General features: G+C 52.7%; 1 protein-coding gene across 1 annotated transcript in view; it reads left to right on the forward strand.

Moving 5' to 3' along the window:
* Window positions 1-11,411, forward strand: part of TENT4A (terminal nucleotidyltransferase 4A) — a 72,746-nt gene that overhangs the window by 16,223 nt on the left and 45,112 nt on the right.

The following is an 11,411-nucleotide window of genomic DNA, read 5'->3' on the forward strand; positions in this document are numbered from 1 at the left end:
CCACTTCCCCCTCACAGTCCACCTCCCCCTCACACTCCCCCCTCTCCCTCAGACCCACCTTAAGTCTGCGGTGCCCAGCCCCATTTTGCAGTGATGGGGGCCGCCTCTGGTCCTGGTCCCGCGGTGCTCACAGTTCAGAAGAAGGAGGCAGTAGGATGAGCCCTTGTTCTCAACTCAGGGCCGATTGCCGGTTGCCGGGCTGGAGAGAGCCCAGGCATCGCCTCCATCTGGTTTTCTGGCCTCACAGAATTCGCTAGAAAGCTCTCTGCCTGCCGGTCTCCGTGTCTAGCCTCCGACTGGGCCTGTAAGGGGGGCCGCGCCTCCCCCTTTGCCTGGCTGGGCCCGGGAGGCCTCGCTGTCATGATAAAAGAATCCACAGGTCCCAAAACTCGCTATTTTTAGGTCTTGGTGGATTTGAGCCAGTTTCCTGAGTGTAGTAATTACCCAAATACTTTATTGAATAGGACCTTGAAAACGCATCTTACTCTACTCGGAAGTTCAAACAGGTTTAGACGCCATGCCCCTAATCCTCGAAGACAAGTGACAGGAGTCCTTGCGCTGCTCCCTGCTGCTGACCCAGCTCTGCTCCTCTGCCCCTGTCCACATCCACCCCTGACAGGGCCACTCTGCGGGGTTTGCTCCCAGGCACGCCTTTCCAGACCAGCTTCTCTCCTAAACTCAGGACTTGTGTGCCCCCTGCTTCCTGGACATCTCCTCAGACCTGACATTTCCAAAGGGAATGCTTCTCGCACACCCCGCCCCTGGTGCTCCTCTGGGGAGAAGTTTTGGTCAATGGCTCCAGCCAACAGACTGGGATCCCGCCCTTTGCCCTTCCCTTTGCCTCACTCCCCAGTTGGCCCCGGTGACTCCACCTTCAGACTCTATAATGAATCTGCCTCTGGGTCCCCGCAGCCCCCACCAGCCTGGTACCACTATGTCTCTTCCCCTGGAGCTGGTGCCTCGACTTCCCCCTCCCCCCAGCCCAGGTGCCTCTTCACATACACACAGACGGATCTGTTAGAGAACGTAAATCCTAAATCTTAGATCCCATTTCGATGGCTCACCGTGGAGCTGTGCAGGTCTCCACCCCTCCCCTTGGCCTGTGACAGAGGAGTCAGGTACCTGTGAGTCCCCACCTGTCTTACCTCTGTTTGCTTAATGTCCGCTACAGAAGCTTCTGACTCCAGTGAACGTTTAGCAACAATTGCAAAGAGAGATGCCTCCAGCCAACCCAACCCCAAGTTTGCACAACAGAACAAAACACTCACCCCAAAGTTCAGGGGGCAAGGAGAAATAAAAAAGAAATATTTTTATTTTATATTTTATTATAATATATATATAAATATATATATATATAAATAAAATATATAAAATATTTTATTAAATAAAAAAGAAATTTTTTTATTTCAGAGAAATAAAAAAGTTAATGAGGTCATTAGAGTGGGGGCCAGTGAGCAGCTCCCTTGCATCAGCGGGGATGTTGGAGTGTGCCCAAGATCAGAAAGCAGGCAGCAGTGCTCCCGCGGCTGCGTCTTCCCCTAATTAGAGAACAGACCCGCAAGGGACTAAATTGCAAAAGAAATTCCAGCTTCTCTAAGAACCTCAGAACGATGGCAGCGTGAGCACACAGTGGGCGGGTACAACGTACGGGTCACTCTGGCAAGCCTTTCACGGGTGCTGATCCTTCTCATCGTCACACAGTCTGAAAGTTACAACTCTTGTCCCTGTTCAGCAGATGAGCGGACTGAGGCCATTGAGGTTAATCAGCTCGCCCGAGACCTCACAGTCAGGAAACAGCAGAGCCATTGCAAAGAAAACTGGCTCCGCAGTCCCTGTTCCTAACCAACTCAACAGATCTGAGTTTGGCAATGGACTGGACACCCTGCTTCATGTCCAAAAACAGGGACATTTCGGCAAATTTCATAAGCCAGACCATCGGACTCATGGACCCAGAATGGCCTCCCTGTACAGCCAGACTTCCGGCCATGGCAGTGAGGTTCAGACAAGGCTGCCATGGACCTCAGCAGGAGAGGGGCCTGGCCGCCGAGGGGCGATTCAGCTGCAGGTGTCTGGGATGGAGGATGACATACCCAGACCCACTGTGTCACTTGCTAAGGCAGTGGCTGTTGTGCGCACCACCAAAACGTCCACCCCAGGCTCCTTGGTGGGAACCTGGAAGCTCTCCCCTCCTCCATATGGGATTAATTATGGGGCCTGAGGATGATTTTACCTCTGAAACATTCTGTGGCAGAGTCAGTACTGTCTGTTGGCCAGACCCGTTTCCTTTCTGCTCTGAGCTCAGCTCAACTGTACTTCTGAGACTCATCCTCTGTGGTGGGGCCACAGGCCCGAGTCCTTTCTGATAGCCGGGACGCTGGGACGTTGGCAGGAGTCCCGTGTGGGCCACCGCAGGCCTGGCCCCCAGCCTCCTGCAGCATCTCCCATCCTCTCTGTTCCCTCTCCGGCCAGCACGCTGCAGAGGACAGCCAGGCCCAGGGGAATGGATGGAGGGGGATTGGGTCCCTGAATGACCACATGGAGTGGACCTCCCTACCACAGCCAGGCCCCGCCGCAGACTCACACTGGGCTGGGATGCGACTAAGAAATACATTCTCCGCACTGAGGTTTGAGGGTGCGTCCTGCAGCAAACACAGCCACTTGACTAATTTCTCTTCTCCTAGGTGATCCTTCCAGAGCTACCGCTGTGCCCATCACTGCCTTTCTACCTCCCTCCTTGCCCTCCCCGCCTCTGCCCCACCTTCAGCCATCCCAATTTCAGCTGCTAAGGCAGAGCGAGCCTCTTAAAGCCCAAGTCAGTCTATCTGCTCCTTGGTGTACAGCTGACAATGGCACCGCCAAATGCAGCCTTGGAGGGACCCTAATGTGGCACGTGGTCTTCCCAGACCTGCTTTCGTCCACAGTCCACAGGGCCAGCTTCGTGCCAGCTCTCTGTTGCCACCCACAGGGCCTGGCCACGGGGAGCGCCGGGCATTTCTGTCTTCATGGCTGTTTCTCTCACCAGACTCCTTCTGGAATGTCCTTCCATCTCTCTGCTCTCTACTTCCCTCTGTCGGCTTAACTGCTCCTTATCTTGTGGGATGAGTCTGGCCACACCCCCTCCGTGTCCCCCCAGGAACCCGCACACCACACACCACCACTGCACTAGGAGTGCTTGGCATAGAGAGTGTTGGTTGTCTGTGTCGCTGACACAGAGCAGGACCTCAACAACTACCCACCACCGGGGAGAGGACAATAAAATTATCTCTGGACATTGTCCAATGTCCCCCTGGAAACAAAGTGGGCCCCACCCAAGAAGCCTGCTCTGGGGTCATGTCAGAGAAGGAATCGTCTGCTAACCATAACAAGAATTCAGAGGGCACGTTATCTTGATGAGCTCACCCTAGTCAACGCTGACCTGAAACCAGATTTTGCCCAAACTGGCTCTCAGAAGCCAAGTTGTGGGGACCCAATTCAGAACAAATTCAGGGTGGTAGACATGGGGCCTACCGAGTACCCACCAGCTGCTTCTCCTTTGCCAACACACCCCAGGCTTTTTCAGCATGGCCATATGGCCAACACAAGCAGTATCTTGAGATTGGTCCAGGCTATTCTGGATCATTCTGTATCTTAGCATCCCAACCTCTCCTGCAGGTAAGGGTAGCCTCATAACCAGTTCAAGTCAAGGAGATACAAGGGGAAGTCTGGTGTGAGGGTTTCTTAGACACTTTTGCTTTTCTGTTAGGGTCAGAAGCAACAGACACCACACTCCTCCAACCTCTCTCCCTCCCTGATTGCAGGCATGAGGGCTAGGGCAGGGGGAGAGTCACAGATGGGCCAGCTTTGGCCTCCTGGAGCACACACCAAAGCCCTCTACCTCCTGCTTCCTTAATTATGAGAGGAAAAGAACTAGATTTTGTCTGTGTCCCTGTTGGGGTTGAATATTGCTCCCAGCCATTCATGTCCACCTAGAACCTCAGAATATGACCTTATCTAGAAGTAAGGTCTTTGCAGATATGATTGAATGGGGATCTTGACATGAAGTCACCCTGGATTTGGGGAGGGCCTCAATCCCAGGACTGGGGTCCTCACAAGAAGGGAGGGATGGAGACAGTCCTGGGGACGAGACCACATGGTGGCAAGAGGCAGTGAGTGGAACAGCGCTGCCACATGCCTAGGGACACAAGGAGCCCCCCAGGATCCCCCAGGAGCTACAGGAGGGACCCTCCCCTGGGGACTCTGGAGGGCAGCTAGACCTGCTGACAACTTGATCTTGGTCTTCTGGCCTCCAGAACCGTGAGAGAGGCAATTCCTGTTGCTTCAATCCATGCAGTTTGTGGTCATTGGTTACGGGCAGCCCCAGGCAACAAGTCCAGCCTCCTGAAGTTTTCTGTGCCTTTAGGAGAACCAACTTACGTCTCACGAGGACATGGACGGGGAGCCAGCTCAGATCGCAGACTGGGGGTGTTTCTCTCCAGGTGCCCTCCTCTGAGGATAAGGGAAGGGAGCCAGTTGGAAGGTCACTGTGGAGAGAAATGAAGGACGTCTCTTCTACTTCTCCGTGGGACTTTTTTTTTTTAATGTGGCTCCCAATATGTACCACTAATTTATTCCTTACTTTTCATCATCGAGACATTTACAAGGTGGAAGATTTATACAATCTGAAGAGAACCCTGAGTATCACTGAGACCTTTAAAATGGAGGATACACATATGCCACTTCATTTGTCTTACACTGTGAGGAAACACAACTTCCCACACAAAGTGGTATCACACAGAACTGAGGCTTACCATTTTCTGTGTTCACAAACTTTGAATATTCTCTACTTTATATCTATTTAATATCTACTATTAATTTGAAGCACTTTGAAATATCTATTTTTTGCTTTCTCAAACCAATATTTTTAAATGTGCTCTAACTTAAGATTTTTTTTTAAATTTCATTTATATTAATAAAAATTGTGTGTTTAAGGTATACAACATGGGGATTTGATCCACCTATACACAGCAGCACAATTATTACAGTGAAGCTAATTAACTTATCCTCCTCCTCACATAGCTTACCCCCTCCTTCCCCCCCCCCGCCCCAGGTGGGGTCTTTTGAGATCTGCTTCTTTTCACAGAGCTCACCTTCTGGTGAGGGACCTTGTGTACTTACCAGGGTCAGGGAGTGCTTCCTTGGGCAAAAAGAGCCCAAGTGTAATTTCTGGGCCCCCTAGATCTAGATTCCCTACAGACCATTTTCTCAATTTTTCCATGTTCCATTAGGTCATAGTCCATGTGACAGACCAAAGTTAATTTTTTATGGGGTCTAATTCGTAGGACTTGCTATGTTAAGCCCCCAACACTGGTCATCCTTATGGACCTTTGGTTGTGGGCCAGCCTCAGAATCCTCACCTGGAAAGCAGAGACCCTGAGTCTGCTTCTTGAGTGCTGTGAGAGGGGCCGTCCTGGGATCTCGCGGCATTTGAAGGGTACGATTCCTCCCACAGAAGCCCTGGGGGCAGGGCTTGAGACAGTACCATCAAAGGAGCTCACACTCATCTCATCAAAGAGAGCACCAGATACTGTGCGAGGGACACAGCAGCACCTCTGAAGTGGCCTTGTCGATAAAAGACAGAACCTGAATTCGACCAACACCTTAGATTCAAGGGCCAACTTACAAAAATATATGGATGACAGGGAACGTGTTAAATGATACCACAGGGAGATATAATTGGCAAAATCCAGACTGTGGGATGAATGAACCATGTTCTTCAACAATAGGTGACCCCCCACAAACTGCCCCCCCAAAAGATGACAGAGAAACCACAGATTAAAAGCATGAGAAGATCTAAATCATTATATAGACCTTTTGTTTTTGACAAAACCACCAGTAAAAAATTTTATAAGATAATCAAAGATATTATGGATCAGATATTTGATGATATTAAGGAAGACATTGTTAGTACTACTTAGATGTGGTCATATTGTAGTTACGTTTCAAAACATATGCTTATAACTCACTAATGCATACTGTGTCACTTATGGGTGAAAGTATTACCAGGGATTTGCTTTGAAATAATTGGAGGAGAAAGCAGGTGAGGACATTGGTGAGCAAGTTTGACCTTGAGCTGATAGCTACTGAAGGGGTTCAGTATATATAGTCTCCCCAGTGTTATGCAAGTTTGGGACTTTCCATAATTAAGGATAGGAGGAAGATAGTTTTGCAGAAAAACTCACTCCCAAGATTTCCTTTAATGAGTGGCACTGGTGCCCGAAACTTTCAAAGGGCTCAGCATTTACCCTTGCAGGAGGGAACCCACCTCTCTGAAGGAAACCTTTCTTCAGGACGGGCACCACTCACCCCGCCCCATCATATTATTTGTCTTCTGGTGACCAGAGGTTACCCACAAGCTGGGCATTACTCACAGAGACTTACAGGCCACCCTCCACAGCACGTTAGTATTTTTCTGAACTGGTTGCTAACCTGGGTGCTTTCTGTAGCAAATGACAGTGTGACCTGCCCAGAACACGAAGCAACCAGGATGGGGCTGGACTGGGGGCTATGGTGTAGTATGGCTGGGGCTTGGGGCCATGTTTCCCACATTCATCCTGGTTCCCAGGGCACTGGTCCCATCTCTCTTCTGGTCTCAAGGTGGCTACGGCGGTGCCAGGCATCCCACACAGAGAGAACTGTGTCCACTGGTGATGTGGAGAGTGTCCTCTGGTAGGTCTCTTCTTCCTCACCTGGAATACTTTCCCAGGAGTGTCCTGGCGGCCCCCTCCTCTAGAATGGGGGTGTGTATTATGCTTATGTTGGCACTGGCAGACAGAAAGACGGCACTGGGGACGACCTTTCTGCATACCTGCCATGCAAATTCCTGGGCAGGACCAGGGCTCCTCCACCCTGAGAACAAAGGGGCGGTGGGAACAAAGGACTTGTGTGGGCGGCCAGCAGCATCTGCCTAGAGGTTGACATCCCAAACCGGGAGGATTCAGGCTCACGTCTACCAGTCCAGGTTCTCAAGAGACTTGACATTGCTGACCACCTGTGGAGGAGTGCCTTTCCACTCCCATACACCAGGCAGGTGCTCTCCTGGATCCTATGGTCCCCACCACTCCTCATTCAGGTCCCACTGGGGTCCCCATGATTCTCCTCCCAGCGTCCCACGCCCCTGGCAATGTGACTGCAGCTTCTTCTGTCAGGACATGCGGGCTATTTCTCCCCCTCTCAAATCTTATCAAGGCCTCGTCATTTAGTTGGGCTCACAGAATGCTGAGGAAATGAAGACATGCCAGGTCTTACTTCAGGCATGTCTCTTGCTTTCTTGAAACCCTTTTCAGCCACCCTGAGAACAAGCTGGGGCTCCCCTGCTGGATAAGGAGAGTTACATGGGCCCATCAACCCTGGTGTTCCAGCTGCCAGCCAGCCAGCTGCCCGTCATGTGAGTGTGGCCACTCTAGACCAGCCAGCCTCAGCTCTCCTGTCAGCTGAGTGCAGCCTGAAGTGACTTGTAAGCCGAGATCCGCTGTGTCTGACCCAGGTCAGCAGAACCACACAGCTGATCTATAGACTTGTGAGCAATAATAAGCACTTCCTTTGAGCCGCTGTGTTTGGGGGTGGTTTGTTACCCAGTAGTAGCTGACCGATGCACATACACCTTGATTTTTTTTCAGTTACTTACATAACCTATTCAGTTCCTGTGAGCAATTGAGTTTGGGAACCCTGAATTAGGCTTAAAATTGCCCAGGGAATTTACTTAAAATGCAGATCCCTGGACCTCACTCTGAGTAAGTTTCAGGTCTGGTGAGCCCTCGCTGTCTGCGTTTTAACCAGCATATCCGATTCTGGCACGGGAAGTCCATGGTAGTCAGAGTTTCAGAAACTATTTGTTCATGAGAACAACATGAGAAGAAAGAGGAGTTGGTTTTGGCCACAGAAGGAAAAATCTGGGCTTATCTGTGAAAACTGATAAGCAGTGAGAAAGGCTTCCTCTGCCCAGAGCCACAGGGACTGCAACAGGGACTACATATGACTTAGTATTCATTCTTGTTTTGAAGAAAGAAACATATTGCTTCTAATTTACATAAAAACTTATGATCAAATACATACAGCATGAAACCCTGTATCTAATTATAAGAAGTTAACTATGGCTGATGAATCAAAGTTAGAGGGATTAACTAGAGACAAATTGCAAAGATAGAGCAGGAAGCCATAGGGAAAAACAACTTAAAATGTTGTAAAGACGTAGAGCAATCTGTGGCTAGATCCTGAAGCCAGGCAAGGCTTTCGTTCCCATTGAGTTGGTCAGCCGACTGTTGGTCATTTCACCAGTAGCCATCCAGGACCCGCCATGTGCCAATCACAGTTCTCAAGCTCACACACAGCAGGGAAAAGTACAGATAAAAAGCCCCCTCCTTGTGTAACTTAGATTCTAGCTGGGTGAGAGGACACAGATGATAAATAAGGTAAATAAAATTCATGAGATGGCACAGTGGATTGAATTGTGCCCCCCGCCCCCTCTCACCAAATGAACTTCAAGTCCTAACCCTGGATATCAATAGAATGTTAGCTTTATTTGGAAATAGGGCCTCTGCAGATGTAATCAAGGTAACACGAGTTCATTAAGGTGAACCCTAATGCAGTATGAATGGCATCCTTGGGACAAGAGGAGACACAGACATGGGGAAAGCTCCATGCAGTGATGGAGGCAGAGAATGGAGTGAGGCACCTACAAGCCAAAGAAGGCCAAGGAAAACAGCAGAAGCTAAGAGAAACCTGCCCTGGAGACCTCAGAGAGAGAGCGTGGCCCTGCCAACACCTTGATTTCAGGCACTGAGCCTCTAGAACAGTAAGAGAATACATTTCTGCTGTTGTGAGTCACCCAGTTTGTGGCCCTAGGAAACCAATAGAGATAAATGCTAAGAGAAACATAAAGCAAGGAATGGAAGTGGGGAGTGTTGAGGGTTGGGTTTGTAGTTCAGATTGAGCAACGTCGTCCCTAAGGTGTGAGAGTGGGTAAGGTGGGACCCATGGGGGTATGTAGTATCCAAGGGGAGGGAGAACAGCAAGTGCAAAGGCCCTGAGGCACATCTGTGCCTGCTATGCTTCTGGCTGGAACAGGCTGGGTTAGGGGATGAGCTGGAAGACGAAGTGGGAGAAAAGGAGAGAAGGACCAGCCAAGGTAGGGACTTGTAGGTCATAATAAGCCTGGGTTTGAGAAAGGAAGTTACTGGAGAGTTTTGAGCGGGAGACTGACATAATCTTTTTTTTTTTTTTTTTTTTTTAAAGTATCACTCACAAGCTGCTCTGTGGAGAAAATGCCAAAGAGGACAAGATTGGAATGTGACAAACTAGCTAGGAGGCACTGTTTTAAAATATGCTAGAAATAGTGGTGGCTTTAAAGGGCTGTAGGTGAGTAGATGGAGGGAGTGAAGGGTAGCTGTTGAATTTTGGACGTTTCTCGCAGGTAGACATAAGAGAATCTGTTGGTTATGGGGAGGGGAGACTGGGATGACCCCAGGGATTTTGGCCCTAGGCACTGGAAGCAGGGAGATCCAGAACAACCGCTGTCTGGGTGGTGTGTGATCTCCAATTTATTTAACGCACATGTTCTAATCCTTGGTCGTAATTTCCACGTGTGCAATACAGACTCCTGAACCAAAAGTCATTTATAGTTTGATTAGCATTTGCCAAGGAGCCTTAGTAGGCAATACACGGATTTTCAGTTGTTACGATGTTTTGAAGTGTCAAGCACTGAGTAACGTGTACTCAGAAGAGCAGATTAAAAAGGGCTTCTTTCAATATGTTTAAAAGGAACACCGGCCCAAGCGCTGAGCTTCCTCAAAGTTGCCTGGCCAGGGAATGCATCCGCTGGGCGGGGACCAGGACAGGCCTGGGCTCCAGAGGGGCCATGGTGTCCATCACACCGGCTGGGCTCATGGGGCACAAGCAGGCTTACATAATGGCACTCTGGCGTTTTCACTTCACAGTATGTGTGGTTGGCGACAGAGTCCTAAAGACAGCACTGTCAAACCGGGCTTGGGGCATCCTCTGGACACAGGGGACTCGCTCCGCGGGTAGGATCTCTGTGGAATCCGGCCACCACTGTGCCAGCTGCGAGCCCAGACACCCAAGCACGTGGGCCGCTGCTCTGATAGGCAGCACTGCCAAGCCTGCCTGGAGAAATCACGCCAGTGAGCTAACTGCAAAGTTTTAACTTCATTCTAGGCATAGGAAATCATTTTTAAAAGGAAACAAAAATGCCTATGAGGAGATCCTCCTAGGAGGGTTCCGCTCTGTCCAGGGCGGCGGCTTAGCGGGCAGCGCCGCCCGGGCCGCTGGTGAGTGACCGCTCCTCCCGGAGGACGCCGGCGAGCACATGGGCGGGCACGAGTGACCGCAGCACTACCGGCTGCACAAGGACCCCGGAGGATGGACGGCAGGAAGCCTGGGGGCACTTTTGTCCTTCTCCTGGAAGACTGGCCAGACAGTGGTCCGTGCTGCCTTGGCTCCCTGGTACCGCGAGCCGGCGGTCCCCGGACCAGGCCTGGGGCGGGATCCCCGGCCTTGCCCGGCGGCGCAGAAACATCCACCCAGCTGCTGCGGCGGCGGCGGCGTCTCATCTCTGCGCACGCGCAGCGCGACCGGGCGGCTGCCGGGACCCCGGCCCCAGCGCGCATGTCTCCAGGCCTCGGCCTGCTAGCGACGGCGGGAGGTGGGGCCGGCGGAGGAAGTCGCGGCGAAGGCGGCGCAGCAGCCTCCTCACTTCTTCCGCGCCACACTGCAGCCAAGTCTAGTCTAGAAAGACCCACGCCGCCGCCGCCGCCGCCGCCCCTTCAGCCCCTCCCAGTCGCGTCTCCTTCCGACGCGGTGCCCTCCTCACCCGCACGGGGGAGCGTCCCAGTGCGCAGGCGCGGTAACCAAGGCGGCGGTGTCTAGTGAGGATTTGAAATCGGCCGCGCGTGCGCACTGACGTCCCGGCCCCGGCGAGGGAGGCCGCGCTTCCTCCCCGCCCCGCTCCCTCCCCGCCCCTCATTGGAGCGGAGGCGGCGGCGCCCCCTCCTTCCCCCGCGCCCTGTCGCCGCCGAGAGTGTCTTTTCGCCGCCGCCACCACCGCTGCAGGAGCACGGAGCGAGCGGTGCGAGCGTGACCGAGGGCCCGGCGCACGGCGGCGGCCCTCCCGCGGGTCCCGGGCCGCGCGGCGCCTGGGCCCGCCCCCTCGGCCCGGCCGCCCGCCCCTCTCCGATGGCCTCTCCCCCCGGCCCGAGTGGAACGCCGCCGCCGCCGCGGCCCCCGCGCCCGCCCCGCGCCGCGTGAAGAGAGCCCGACAGGCCCGAGCCGCCCGCCGCGGCCTGCCCCGGGCCCGCCCCGCGCCGGGACCCCGACGGGAGCCGCCGCCGCTGCCGCGAGCCGGCCGGAGCCGCGGGCGC

Source organism: Lontra canadensis, unplaced genomic scaffold, assembly GCF_010015895.1.
Source record: "Lontra canadensis isolate GAN:19392208 unplaced genomic scaffold, GSC_riverotter_1.0 scaffold22, whole genome shotgun sequence".
Classification (NCBI taxonomy): Eukaryota; Metazoa; Chordata; class Mammalia; order Carnivora; family Mustelidae; genus Lontra; species Lontra canadensis.